This window comes from Panulirus ornatus, chromosome 8, assembly GCF_036320965.1.
Source record: "Panulirus ornatus isolate Po-2019 chromosome 8, ASM3632096v1, whole genome shotgun sequence".
NCBI classification, from domain to species: domain Eukaryota; kingdom Metazoa; phylum Arthropoda; class Malacostraca; order Decapoda; family Palinuridae; genus Panulirus; species Panulirus ornatus.
In genome coordinates this window covers 43,797,884-43,813,785 of record NC_092231.1, presented here as the reverse complement: position 1 = coordinate 43,813,785, position 15,902 = coordinate 43,797,884, and the positions used below count along the sequence as shown (strand labels likewise).

The following is a 15,902-nucleotide window of genomic DNA, read 5'->3' as shown; positions in this document are numbered from 1 at the left end:
GGGGTTGGGCCATTTCTTTCGTCTGTTTCCTTGCGCTACCTCGCAAACGCGGGAGACAGCGACAAAGTATAATAAAAAAAAATAATATAAAATATATATATATATATATATATATATATATATATTCACACACACACACACACACACACACACACACACACACACACACGCACTCGCACGCACTAACCTAAGCCAGTTACCCATTCATCGACCAACATCAAGGGGAGACAAACACCTGAGTTGGGTGTTGGTCGACTGTCGCACCTACGATTCGAACTCACGTGGGCCTGACCCAGGGAGGGCCCGTGCTGATACCAGTATGTAACGGTAACCATGTGAATGCGTACGTTGTGTGTAAGGGGGATGGAGTTTTGCACTTGTCTTGCCCTGTCTCTTAACCTCGTATATTTGTACCATATCTTTATTACTTTGTTCGTATGCGCGCGCGCGCGCGCGCACACACACACACACACACACACACACACACACACACACACACACACACACACACAAATTGTGATTATAGAGAAAATTCTTGTACATACATATCAACCTGAGCTAGGCATCCATTTATCGACCAACCCGTAGGAAGAATGAATCCCCGGGTTATGATGTGAGCCGACTGCCACGCCCAGGATTCGAACCCATGCGGGCGGGTCCGAGGTGAATCATGGTCAGTAACGCTAACTACCACATCACGCGGGTCCATTGAATGTGTGTGTGTGTGTGTGTGTGTATGTGTGTGAGTGTAGTTACCTATTTGTACTGTACGTGGAGGGACTTTTATACTCGTGGGGCGCCATCTCTTGTTTGTGTGAAGTAGGGTGAGGATTGACTCCTGCGAGGACTGAGAGAGAGAGAGAGAGAGAGAGAGAGAGAGAGAGAGAGAGAGAGAGAGAGAGAGAGAGAGAGAGAGAGAGAGAGAGAGAGAGAGAGAGATGGTATGAGGTAAAAAGTCCGTTCTGCAATGAGTGAAACGAAGAGTGAGGTGTGGAATGCGCGAATTGAGGATCAAACAAAACAAGGAATGATTCAAGCCACCTTTATGTACGAGAAGCAAGGAGTGAGGCGAGTAGTGCATGAGAGGAAGAGTGGATAAGGCGCGAAGCGAGGGCTGAGTGAAGCAAGGGGTGTGAGAGGCAAAGGTGTGACGAGGAGAGTGTGAGGGAATGGGGTATACGAATGAAGATTACGTGAAGCGAGAACTGAAAAGAGCAGAGAGTGAATCAGGCGGGAAGTAAGACGAAATGTGAATAAGGTGAGGAATACATGAGGCGAAAAAAATGAGTAAGTCGAGCATGGACAGTGTCAGTATAACGGAAACTGCCGCACGATCTGCGCGACAAAATCAATGTGAGTCTCCGAGTCTGAGCAGTGAGTTACACACGACGCAATGTTGCTGGGGGCTTCACTATCACCCGTCATGCCCCAGGAAACATCACTAGGCTCTTGACTAACCGTTGAGTTACAAGCGAAATAATGTCCCTGGTGTCCTGAGTAACGGTTAGAGTCACATGTGGGTCATCGGTAATGAGGATTTGAATAGTAGTTAACATATGCGAAGGAATGTTACTAGGAGGGGGTCTGACTATAACCGTTTGAGTCACAAATAGAATTGTTGCTGGGCACATGCATGGCGTATGGAACGGACCCCCATCCCTCTTCATGTTCCGAAAGAATGTTTCTGAACTTATGGCCGCGATTGTATATATGTTTCGCTTCATTCCAAAGACCAAAACTTTTGCCTCCTTGTAATATGAACTGTTACACCCCATCCCATAATAAGTGACCATCCTAACCCTTCAAACTGACGTTCTATTGCTTTCACTTTCCATCATTCTCATCTCCTTATGCATCGTGAAAATCAGTGAGTGCCTTCTCTTATCATTAGCATGGCTTTGGCAAGGAGACATGCACCAGTGAAATGCTTTCCTATCTTATTGATATCTGGTCATCTTCCCCGGGAGTCCTCGGAAAATTGTGCGCCGTAGCCCTTGATATATCGACAACTTTTGACAGTGTGACATCAGGGACTTACCTTTAAGCTCCTTTGTTTTGGTTCTCGTCTCATTGTGTTCCCCTTCTCATTGTGTTTCTTGTATATCTATCTCAGTAACTGTTAACTGATCAATCTCTCCCTCTGTCCTGATGTTTATCGACATTATTCTCTTAAAAAAAGAAAAACAATCAAGTGCACGCTGTCATTGCTGACTCAACGGTGCATTCTATAATTTCATTCAAATTTGCCCTATCTTTACCTCGAAATACATCTTGCATGCCTCATCTTTCCTCTCTCGATATGTGTCTTGTCTGCCTCACCTTTCCTTGCCAGATATGCGTCTTGTTTGCCTACATCTTTTCCAACAATATATAAGTCTCGTGTCGTCACAGCTGCCTTTATAGACTCAAAGGAAAGACAATAGTTACGAGTTTGGGAAACGTGAATTGATTTTGCGTAATGCCTTCAAACCCACTTTCCAGTTAAGCCCCTAAAAACTTTCCCATTTCCTTTGAAAGCTCTATAATTCCGTCATTCAACGCAATTAATCTAATTTGCGTCACCATAACATCTAATCTATAATGGACACCTCACATTTCACAATTCACTATGTCTTTAAGAAACTGGGAGCACTGTTTAAGTGACGAGTATTCCTGATTACGTGACTAATAAGCCTAATTATAATTGCTAGCTATACACCCCAAATAATCACTTCGTTTGCTTCTATAAGACGACTCTGATAGAATCTAAAGCATAAGTATAACAATTAAAAGGACAGCATGAACAAAATTATAGAACAAAAAAGAGATCGAGGGGAAAGTAGTATATGTGAATCAAATGTGGAAAAAAATAGACGCACAAGTCAACGCTTTATGAAGAAAACGTAACGTGTTGAAAGTTTTCATAAACTCAAACATAAAGGTCTTATTCTGAGATAACATGAGCTTTTACGCCAAGTTCAAGGAGTTATATATATATATATATGTATATGTGATTTATACTTTTGTGAATCCATTTTCTTACTAAGTATTTTGAATGCGAATATCAGATTGATGATACACCTAGTTTTCATCAACCCGCTCAGAGAATACTTTCTTGCATAAAAAAACACAGGTGAAGGTCAGTTTCACATGGTGATACAGTCATTTAAACCGGCTTTACTGGAAAAGCATGTGAACATAGTGTTGAGATATCGAAAGGGTTGTACGCCATTCGTCTTATCCTTAACGTACTGCTCGAGGTCATCACGCCCATGGTCAAGGTCGGTCAAGTCGAACAGTTCAGTATAAGTTCGAATCCAGACGAATCCCTTGATCCAGTGCCATTTACGTCGGATCGGATGCGATAGAGGCGGCTAATTTTTCAAGATACAGACACAAACACATTACTACTTTTACTCGCACACCAATTTTTACATCAGCATGATTCTAACGCTAATGTAAATTTCATTTTCTTTACATAACACTGAAAAAAAAAGTTTTACCCTAAAAACTGGCAGGTATGCACTTTTACTGAATGATATAAAAACACGATTTTAAATTCAATAAATGCATATTCATGTTCCACACGAACTATTAGCACCAGCCTGCGATTTTGAATAAAACTTCTAATGTAATGACGTATAAACATGAGTGTGAACAGTGTTGTGGTGTCCTACAGCGTTCTGTGTCGCTTTACCACAGAATGATACACAGAAGCGAGTCGAGAAGGATGTTAGCCTGGAGCACATAGGGCTATAACTCAAGTAACACTTGGACATGGATAAAGAGGACCTTGGTGACACATTGAGACGTGTGAGAAATGTGCTTTTTGGAACAAAGGATAGAAGTGTACTGTACGTCCTCATGTACTGTAATGGGTCTTCCTCTCTTCCATTATGTGGCCAGTATAAACCACATTTCTTAGAACGCATACCTTTGACACACGTGGAGACACAGACACATACACACATCCAGACACTACTGTAGTAGGTCACAGTGATATATGTGATCTACATATTGAAAATGAATGTGTGTGTGTGTGTGTGTGTGTGTGCGCGCGTGTGTACGAGTGTGTGTGTGTGTGTGTGTGTGTGTGTGTGTGGGTGGGTGGGTGGGTGGGTTTGTGTATGTCACTATTTCCACCATATTACGATATCATTACAACGGTGATGATACAACATTTGTGAAGATGTCATCTGTATGTCAAACCTCTTGCCCTTTCTAGTACTTAACAGAATATGAGAAGTCTTAACGCTGAAGGCAATAACACCAGGAGAGACGAAATTAAGACTTTATGTTCAAGTTTAAAGTAAACTGTTTGTCTAGACAGTCATACCATTTATGTGTAAAGATCAAGAGATTAATCAAGGGGTCATTCTACTGGCTAAATCTGGAGGATAACAGCAGGTCTGGGTAACACTGAAGACGAAGATCTAGGTAATGAAAGTGTTGGAGATAATGTACATATACTGAAAGGAAAATAATACTACATATAGAATTCTAAATAGCACTCTATACCGACATGGTCTACACCGTGTGTGCAGATCGGGAGACGCCAAGGGGAGTGTCAGGATGTAGGCCATACTTTGTGTAGGCTTGAGACAGTGTCAGACTTAGTGTCCGGATTATGAGAAGATTATATTCGGCTGTTACTGCTGCGTTGACATTAATGGCGAGTTACCACTGAAACGACCGGCTTAAGGACTAGGGGAGGATATATCAAGATAGATATGTATGGTTACATATATCTATGGTAAAGGACAGTAAGAACTGTAAAATGAAACGTAACGTGATACTGTAACTTATGATATAGAGAATAGTGTAGCGCCCAGTGCAAAACCAAATGTTTTGAGAAAACAAAATAACCTTAACATTAAAGCTTAACATGGAGTGGGAGAAAAGATACCTGAATATACAATCACTAATATGACTAAAAACATTTGGAAATGATGAGCGTATGTTAAAAAAGATGGCGATACTGTTTCCACTACTGATATTGAAGAACTATGGTAATGAAGAATTAATGATACAAACGTGAAAATAATTCGTATAAAACTACAACATATGTGCAGAATTTAAATGATATGCCATGAAATGCAGTTTGATGTAACACTCAGTTATCTTTCTAAACGTATTTTTTTTTTTTTTTACCGTTTATAACATTTTTCAGCATCAAGTTAAAGCTGTAGATTAGAACAAAATAGTCTTATGAGTATAGATGCTGCCGGAATAGCCTTTGCTGAAGCAACTATAGAAGAGGATAAACTCCATAGCTGAACATGAACGATGTAATCATGTTTGTCCCCTTGAACAACATACTTAGCATGATGACATTTGCTACTGGGTTTGTCGTGTTGTGTGGGGAGACTGGGGTAGTGTTGCGAAGTAAACAAAACTGTATTTTAAGAAGCTTACTTTCGTATCTGGGGAGAATGATAACAAGGTTTAGCAGGGGTCAATAGTGAAAGAATAGGGTAAAGTTTAAGTTCATTTAAGTTATTTAGTGGAGAGAGTTATACTAATGCCCTCCAACGGCAAGGATTCGAACCCCGCACAATTTTTGTGGCAGCTGAGTCCACTAACCACTCGACTATGCTGGATAGCGTACCCAGCTATCACACAAATGGTACGGGGTTCGAATCCTTGCTGTTGGAGCATGACGTGTTTCATGAAAATGTGTGTTCTTTTGCACTATACATACATACATACATACATACATACATACATACATATATATATATATATATATATATATATATATATATATATATATATATATATATATATATATATATATATATATATATTGGAAAGGATCACAATTCGTGCGTGATCAAGTATATTCCTATGAGTCCACGGGGAAAATGAAACACGATAATTCCCAAGTGCACTTTCGTGTAATAATCACATCAGGAGAGACACAAGACGACTAAATGTTGTATGTTGTATGTTTTATGTATGTTGTATCTTGTATGTTTTGGACAATCACATGATTACCAAATGGCGTCCTAGCTTCGTCTCTCCGATGTATATCAACTGACTTATATTTCTCTCTTGTGTCTCCCCTGATAATGTGATTATTATACGAAAGTGCACTTTGGAACTTATCGTGTTTTCGTGTTTCATTTTCCCCGTGGACTCATAGGAATATGTTTGTATATATATATATATATATATATATATATATATATATATATATATATATATATATATATATATATATATATATATATATAAAGATTGATTTGTAGTTTAAAAGATAATGTGTCTGTAGAAATCGATGAGGAAAATAGAAAAAATACATAATTTAGAGAAAAATTAATGATCTGTAAGGAAAATGAGTAGTTTCTCCTCACAAACTGCATTACTGTTAAGCGGGGATGCACGCTGAAACTAAGCTTGATTTAGGAGGTAAGATTAAGTCAAAGTAGAAGGTAATGATTTGTGGTCAGAGCTAAGGGCTTCACTCTCACAAACACAAGAAGTAAAAGAACGAAACGAAAGAAAATTAGTCAAATTTATGAAATATGGCCAAAACTCTATCAATGTGCAATGTGCAGAAAAGACTTAAAAATCGATGATTATGGAGATTAATACGAATTTCAGGATGACAGAAATGAACACAGACTTATCTAGATCAAATCAGTGTCCCGTGAAAAGTGAGAAAGCACAGAAGATATTCAACCTGAAGAACATGGATATTTGTAGCCAAAGATGTTGTATAACATAATCCGAACTCTCTAGACCAAAGGGACTGGAACGTATGAGATTGGGTTATATATCAAGGAGAAAATTTTTTGAACTTTGTGTGGTGGAGACTACCACACAGCTGGCGAGGTCCCACAAAACAGAAGGGTTAAACTTTGAGATAATTATAACACCAGAAAATGGGAAGAGTACACTGCGTGCCCAACGACAAGAAAAACAAGAAAATTACTGGAAGATTATATCGATTATTCAGCGGTGAAGGATGTGGGCTGTTATTTACACAGGGAAAAAATCAGTAATTTTTTGAAAAAGTGGTACTACTTTGGCATCTAAAAAGAGTAATGCTAAATGGAGGAGTTACCTTGTGAAGCAAATATAATAATGGTCCGTTCAGCGAGGAGAATTAACCAGTTGAGAAGGTAATGATATACTGAACAGAGAATAGTATGTTGCAAGGTAATATGTGGAAGAGTGAAATTTTTAAAGCTGTAGAACAGGGATTAGCCCATACTTCTGCGATAAAATTCAAAAAAACATGAAATTTTTATGTAGGAAAATGATAATATGGAGAGGGGAGAATAATATGTAGAAAACGTGGCATCGTTTCGCAGGACAATTGCGTAAGAGAAGGAACATTATGTAACAGGCTGTTATACTGAAAAAGGAACAGTCTGCACCAGAGTACCACTGTACAGAAACGGGTATAACATATGGGAAACAGAAGAAATGAATTAACACGTAGTGTTCAAGAAATGGCGTAAGTGAGGCTTTGGTGTGTTACAGGGCGACCATTTCAGATACAAGAACATCATTCAATGGAAAGGAATATCTTATGAATGAAATGTCGCAAATTAAACAGGGACACATAAAACACAAAATACGGAGAATATTTTTGACATTAAAGGAAATCCAGATTTTTTCGCAATGTAATGAAAGATACGTTCAGGTGTGGATAGTAATTAGTAAACAGAAAATTAGTAAAACCCAAATTGCCGTTCTGTACAGAGGAAAAAAAATGTAGAATGTAAGAGACCTTTGAGATGACAGAATCTTACGTAACACGGTAGAAAACAGGAAGGAAGAATGAAAATTGATTATTTAGCAGATAGGATAGTCTCTCACGGACAAGAAAATGTAAAGGAATAGCTAAGATACTGTACGATATAATGGGATGCTAAAAATGCAGGAGAAAGCGACATGATCCATTCTTGGGTGATATTGGGAATCAAACTGGTGAGTAACATAACATGAAAAATAGAAAGATAATTATCATTTATAATGTGTTGCTCAGGATGAAGGTTTTCGTGACGAGAAGCATGAATTCTCGTTGGAGATGGAGACAGACGAGAGTTACTATAGAACAACTGAGGGGCAGAGTTGGGCCAGTGCACAGTGGACGACATGGTGTAGAAGCGAGAATACATGACCATTCCCACGGGCCTGACACGGTTGTCCATAGTCCAGCAACAGAAGCAATGACAAGTTCTGGTGACTTTAACCCTCCCCTGGCTTCTCCTGCCTACCACACCTCTACCTGGGTCAAACCTTCTGTCTTGTAGTTTTATGGACGTATCTTTTTTGTAAACTGTATTTCCGAACGCCTCAGAGACTCTTCATGCTCACACAGCTTTTCCATTTCAATTGCTTTTTAAGAAATGTGCGTTTTCAAGATAGGCAGTAACAGTTAGTTGAATTTTCAAACTCATTCGAACCTTTCAATTTATGGATGTATGAATATCCATATAACTTTATCTATACTTTTTTTTTTCATCACCAGTAATATTCTGATATGTTCTAATTACCTCAGCACTATTCACTCTTGTCTTCCCTTCGAGCAAAACTGTTTTCGGACAGTGGAGGGCGAGTGTAGGCGACGCTGACGAAGGAGGGAGAGCTTGGCGCGCTTGTTGCTGTGATGCTGTGGCGGCGAGCACAGAGTCTCTCGCCCTGGCTGCCACGCACACGATCAGCGGACTGGCCGGGAGGAGGAGCAGCAGGGCGGCGCGGCACAGCAGCGGCGGTGGTGGAGGACGGGCGGGCGGGTGGGGGGCACCCACCCACTAACCCACCCACAGCCGCCCTCTCACACCACCACCACCACCACCAACACCACTCATGACCTTCACTCGTACTACAACTTCATAAAAGTAATTCCTAATACTTAGGGAAAAGCAGGAGATTCATGAGATTAAAGCATGGCGGCTACATCTGCACAGAGCTATAGCCATGATTTCTTCTGTAGCTGTGTGTCCAGGAGTGTGCGCTCCAGTCCCCATCGCCCACAACCTAAAGCCCTGGATCATACGCAATACCACACGCCTCCTCTCTCTCCCTCTGCCATAACCGACACCCTACACTTGATCCTCAGTGCCCTCCTCCCTCCCCCCTACACCCTATCCCTCTTATGGTTACATCATGCCAGACAACATCTGCCTCTACATACATTGCAACTTTCCTGCATACTTTGCACACATTACCCGTCCATGTCACGTCTTCCAATATGCGCTTTCCATACGCCCTCCACCGCACTTCTTCTATTCTGTACCCTCCAGCACCCTCCTTCCACCACACACGAGGGAGAGGGGAAACTGTTCTTTAAAGAAGAACAGCTAATCAGGCTTGGAAATTCTGAGTTCTACAGGACGATCTGAAGATATGCGAGAGGCTAAATCATGATTACAAAAGTGTTTTCTCAGTGGAAGACAGTTTTGTCCCACCGGTAGCTAGATGGGACGGGGAAAAGGTCTACGAAAGCATTGAAATAGGAGAGAAATACTTAGACTACTAACAGGGACTCAATCTATGTAAAATAAGGAAACATAAACTGAAAACATAGAGCGTTCAGAGCAAAGTACTTCTAGACTAGAGTAAGAGCTTTAAAACTAAGAGAAAATTGAATTTTCACTACATGGAGACATGTCAACCAAGAGTGGGTAGAAAATTGAGTGATGATCTGCTGTGGGATTAATTTCATTCCTTATAAATAAATGTAAATAGCATATCTGAATCTGTAAGATGTCATGTGACGTTGCTTGTGGATAACACCAATATCTGGTGCTGCATCAACATTATCACAAAAGCTATGCTGCTTCCGGATGACTTGGACATTTCATGAGGCTGGTCGAGACGCATCGTTATGAAACTCTGCGTGTGGCAACGCAAGAAGATGCACGTTTGTAGAGTAACAGAGAAATACGAATACGCAATAATGAATGGAGGCAACGCAAGAACGCTGGTTAAGGATAGTTGAGAGAACATTGGCGCGTTGATAATCAACGAAATGAATTGAACAAAGCAAAACATTAAAGCTGCGTGACTGGTTGGTTGACCTATCAACCGCCAGGGTTATGGTGTGAGGTGCTTTGATCAAGCCATGAAAGTGGAAAAGAGATGTTTGGTAAGAAGAGGGTATGCTGAACTAGCTAGGACATATGGAGATAATGAGCGAGGAGAGGTGGACAAAAAGGATGTAAGTGTCAGAAGTAGAGGAGAAAAGGAGAACGGGAAGACCAAACTGGAGATGGAAGAATGGAGTGAAAGAGATCTTGAGTGGTTTGGGACTGAACATTCGGGAGGGTGAAAGTCGTGCATTGAATTGAGTAAATTGGAGCGTTGTAGTATACAGGAGACAACGCGTTTTCAAAGAGCTAAGAGGGATGGTCCAGAGGAGAGCAACAAGTTGGTCATGGAATTACGAGCTAACTTACATGTCTTTACTTCTAGATATGTACGTATATGCAAATACAGTCCCCCGTGTGTGTGTTTACTGTTTGTGTATTGAGTGGAGAGAGTCTTACACTTGTGTTGCCCCGTGTGTATGTGCGTGTGTGTGTGTGTGTGTGTGTGTGTGTGTGTGTGTGTGTGTGTGTGTGTGTGTGTGTGTGTGTGTGTGTGTGCTTATCGTAAGTAGCACATTCCTAGCAATTAGATTCTGCTACGGTGTCTACTCACACATCATTCATGCCCTCACCTCAGTATAACATTGGACATTTGATTATAAGAAAAATATCAAAAGAATAGAATTAGAATAGAAATTTCTATTTACAGTGGTCATTCTAATAGTGTCATTACTCATATATTGAAAATGGATGACGTACTTGTCGTCACTCTAGTGCTAAGTTCTACGTAAGTGTATTTCGTTGTGTCACACGTACAAGAGATTCAACTTCTGCAAAATTTGCTTACAGTAGGTTTTCATTTCTGATAATTTTCACAGGACCGAGTCACTTAGTCGGAAGAACCATTGTAAAGTGCGATGATAATCAGAGTTTGATGTGATAGAAAGTTTAGTCCTCAGGCAAACGGTGAATTTCTCTCCTCCATTTTTACAGAAACTTTGGAAAGAAGCTGGAACAAAAAACGTTCTTGATCATCATACTTATCAACGTCAATATTCTGGATGATATCATTAATATTTCCAAGTAAACTTTTTTCCTCGAATGTTTGCTTTCCCGACTTATTTGCCCCCTCCCCCCCCTTTTTTTTTTTATTAATTTCACAGGTGGCTCTCCAACAAGACCGTTACATGACATACTTGTAATTGCAGTTTGTGCTCTTAATGACTGTCTTCAGAATAATCGTCCCACTCTATTTCTCACCCCACCCGAGCATGCCCCCGTCACTCCTCGTAACCCCCTACCACCCCCTTCCCGTCAACCACACATAACCCAGCCCAGCTTTTTCTCCCAAAATGATCTCAGCAACCTGATCCCTCGTTGCTTCTACCCTCTCTACTCCTCCACCCCTCCACCACTGTTCCTTTCCATCCCTGCCCCCTCTTACCCTCCCCCCCCTCTCTGGTCATTTCCTTCTCCAGCCTTGTCCTTATCTACCACTTTCCCATTCTATCCGTTCCCCTTCCTGCCCGTGCCAACTTCTACTTCTGTTCCTCTCCAACCCTGACCCTCTTCACCCTTCTCCTACACTCCAGCCTCTCATCCCCCTTTCCATCACTCCCTTTCTCCGCCCTTTCCTCACTTTCCACTAGCTCTTCTCAGTGTCTACCTTTCTCCAAGTCTACCCCACTTTACTCCTTCCTCTTTCCATAGCATCTACCAACCACCTCTTCCTCTTTCCACCTCTACGTCTCTCCATTTCTCCTTCATCGCCATTCCTCTCGCACTGCATTACTGCCTTTGCCAGCATAATTAGGGTGGGTCACCTGTCATAGTAAACGGTGTGCGTAGAATCTCTATTGTTTGATGCCGTTACAACTCGGCTCGGTGGCGACAATCAGTTAATTAGTAATATGGATTAAACCTTCACACTCGCCTGCCTCCCTCTGATGAAGGCGTGGTGGTGTGGTAGGGAAGATGACACGTCGTTATACTGTTATGACTGAAGGGTGATGTGAGGGTAATGCAGTATTGGGATGGTGGTGCATTGTTTATGTAATAGTGCAAGAAGGGTGCAGTGTGTGAGTATAAGGCTGTGACGATTTAGTGTGGGTGGTGAGGTGTGACACAGGTGTAGTTGTAAGCGTTTCAGGGTGAGGGAGTAGTATCGGTGTTGTGGTATAAGACTGGTGTTGTGTGGGTGTATTGTTGTGACGGAGGTATGGTTGGGGTGGTGTTGTGACAATGTAATGTAGCATTAGTGTTGAGTTGGAGGTGGAAAGTAGATTGGTTCAGTGTCAAGAGTGAGTTGCTAAATGGGTTTATGATGTGGCTGTTATGTGGAATGATAATGATGATGATGTTGATAATAATATCAGCAATTTAATTTTCCAAAAGAAGGAACAGAGAATTGGGCCAGGTGAGGGTATTCCCTCAAAGGCCCAGTCCTCTGTTCTGAATGCTACCTCGCTAATGCGGGAAATGGCGAATAGTTTGAAAGAAAAAGTAATAATAGTAATAGTAATAATAATAATAATAATAATAATAATAATAATAATAATAATAATAATAATAATGATAATAATAATACTAATAATAATAATGATAATGATAATAATAATACTAATAATAATAATACTAATGATAATAATAATGATAATGATAATAATAATGATAACAATAATAATAATAATAATAATAATAATAATAACAATAATAATAATAATGATAGTAATAATAATAATGATAATTTTTGATTGTTTATTCATTTATTGTAGCCAAAGCCTGAAAACAAGGAAAATTTGCTGACTGGAGAAAATGGGTTATGAAAAGGGGGAAGGGATAAATAGGGCTGTTGTCTAGCGATCATAGTTTACAATGCTTTGGATGGAACTGTAGTGATAGCAGCCTGAACGAGCTCGGATCAGGTCGATGTATTGTGGTACAGAACTGCAAATCAGGAACGAGGGATTTCAGGTGATAAGAGTCGATGATGGTAAGACTGGTGCGGCCGTTGCTGCCAGAGCTGTTGAGCAAAGTCCACGTGATGGTCAGAGAAGCGAGAGGGTCAGTGCACTGAGCTCCTCTCTTTATAACCTCGTCTACCCCTGTTGTGTTGTGGATGAGGAAGAAGACCTGACGAAGGGAGGCTTAGGTGAATCTGGGACACACAAAGACTCATAATTTCAGGAGTGGGGAATCCAAAATTGTCTTGAGACTACGAGAAATATAATAGCTATAAGTGGAACAACAAAATTGTACAAAGTGATACGTGAAAGATGAGATGAAGGTCCTTGCGTTCCTTCCAGCTTAGTCTATCGTCGAAAGTGACAAGGATAAGCTTCGTTAATGGATTATGAGTAATATCAATAGAACACCAGCAAGATTTGATTCAGTGGGCCAAGAGCATCAAACAAACTCGAAAATGTGCCGTGCAATAAGAACGGTTGAAAAGCGCTGATGTGGACATGAAATGGTTTACTATGAGGACTGTATTATGAGTTGTGTGGTTTGTCACAATATGAGTGAGATGCAGTGGTGTAAGGGCGACTTTATAGCGTGACTTAGGACCAGGTTAAGTCAAGATGTATGACTGAGGTGCAGTGCTGATGAAGTGGTATGATTGAGGTGCAAGAAGCCTACCGTCGAATCAACAAGGTGGAGGAGAGGTTCATTGGAGTGAGAAATGCAGAGATAATGGAAGTGTGGTGTGACGAGGATTTGAAAAAGATGCTATGTTAAGGGAGGTGTAGTGATACAAATGGATCTGGTGGCATGAAGAGGGTGTACAATATAGTGCACATAGTGGCCTGAAGTGAAGAGTGCTGGTAATGGAGAGAAACATTCTAAAGACTGTGATGGAGGTAAGCTGCTGGTTTAGCGTTGTTTGTGTGGTGACAGTAAGCAGTGGTCATATTGTACACTAGGCTCTCTATCTTCCTGGTTCCTACATTCCTTGCCTTCTCCCTGCACCAGTGCCTCGGAGGAGTCTGGGGTGCCGTTCCAGCTGCCCATTCACCACCCCGAGTCTCTGGGGAAATCTCAAGTCCCGGTCCCCGTCCCCTTCATCGCACCCTCTGCTTGTTGTGGGTGTGTGTAGCCGGGTTCTTCTCCCCTTCCCCTCCTTCCATGCACTTTCCCTCCCCTGCCTCCTTCCCTTTTCCTCCTCCTTTCCCTGCCCACTCCTGCTCTTTTCCCTGTCCTCTCCCCTACCTGCCTCCCCTGCCCGTACCTTCCCCTTTCAGTTCTCCTTACCTCCTCTGCACCCTCACTTCTCCACTACCGTCTCCCTCCTCTACCATGGTTCCCTGTCCCCTCTCCTGCGCCCTTGTATGTGAGAGCCGTATGGAGTCTCGTCTCCTCCTCTACCCCCTGCCTGTACAGTGTGTGAAGGCTCTCCCTACCATTCCAACCCTGTCTGGAAGTGCGTAGCTTGTCTCTACTTTCTCCTCCCGCACTCCCTCCTCCGGCTCCTCTGTATGTGAGAGCGTATGGAACCTATTAGTCGGGAGCTGATCCTATCCCTTTCCCTTACTAATCTAACTATGGGGTGTGTGTAAGACCTACCCTAAACCCCTTTTACAATCCCTATGCCTACAGAGGGCATGCAGAGCCCACCCTTGCCATAAATCCTTGACTCTTTGCATGTGAGACATGTTTGGAACCAGGCCCATGCAGCTTCCCTTGTCCTTATTCTTGTGGGATGTGTGTAGAGCCTAGCCCAGGAATCTTTTCTTGTCCTTTTACATGTGGGACTTATGTGAAGCCAAGCCCTAGCATCTTCCCTCGTCTCTCTCTCACTGTGGAACATGTGCAGAGCCCGGCCCAGGCACCTTTCCTTATTCTTCTTCTTATGAGACATGTGTGAAGCCCACGTCCTCACTGCACCTTCCCTTGCTCCTCTACATGTGGGACATGTGTGGAGCTCGGTCCTCCCACGTCCATCGCATACCCTGCCTGCGGTGGAACTAATGATAATACGGTCACATTAACTTCAGCCTGTGGGTGGCTCTCACTAACTCCTGAAGTTATGGCACCGGCGACCATTTCATTATATCAGTAACCCCACTTCACGGAATTTAGTTAATCACTTATAGATATAATAAGATGCATACCATAGTTTCCTCCTAGGAGATGGCTCTAGTTCTGGAGTACTTCAGTATATTTCGCAATTCTATCATTTCACTGGTTTCTACATAAGGAAAGGTATATTTTCCGACGAACAGTTGAAATTCATGGAAGAAAAATTTGTAAAAATGGCCAAGTATCAAGAAAAACCCAGTGGAGGACAGAGATGAGATTTTGAAGATACATACACGCGATAAAAACCTAGGAACACAAAAACAAATTACCTGCTTTATATTGTTCTAAATGCTTACTCCCCACAGTCACTACCCACTGGGTCAATCCACTGTAGAAATCCACTATATTTCCTCTTGTTTAAATCTAGACTACTTACTTCTTGTCCCACAGAAGACTTGAGCTCTTTCAATGAATCAAGTTCAGATGTCTTCTTATGTCATAGCCTTAATGATCAGACTTCACGGCAAGATTTACTTGTATACAGAGTACGTTGTCAAGGAATAAGTTGTTACAAGGCATCATCCATTACTGCTTAGCGACAAAAATTGGAAACAAATATCTGGGAATTCTAAAGAAAAAGTACATAGAATACAATACATGGCTTAGTTGAAATATGCGTCATAGTAGATATCTAATCTAGCTCTGGCATAAAGACTTGTTATATCTCCTTTAAGTACAAGAACTGTATTTGTAATCAAGTACAGGAACCTAAAGATGAGTTACTGAATGTCCTACAGTTAAGGTACTAGAGTATTGCTGTGGCTGAGATTTCAATTATGAAAAGAAAAGAATCGTGGT

General features: G+C 41.4%; 1 protein-coding gene across 1 annotated transcript in view; it reads right to left on the bottom strand.

The window, feature by feature from the left end:
• LOC139749920 (neuronal acetylcholine receptor subunit alpha-10-like) overlaps window positions 1-8,637 on the bottom strand; it is a 254,491-nt gene extending 245,854 nt beyond the window's left edge. Inside the window, exon 1 of the mRNA XM_071664334.1 lies at window positions 8,490-8,637. The gene's annotated coding sequence lies outside the window, so the exon portion shown is untranslated. The remainder of the gene's footprint in view (window positions 1-8,489) is intronic.
• Between the last annotated feature and the right edge of the window lie 7,265 nt (window positions 8,638-15,902).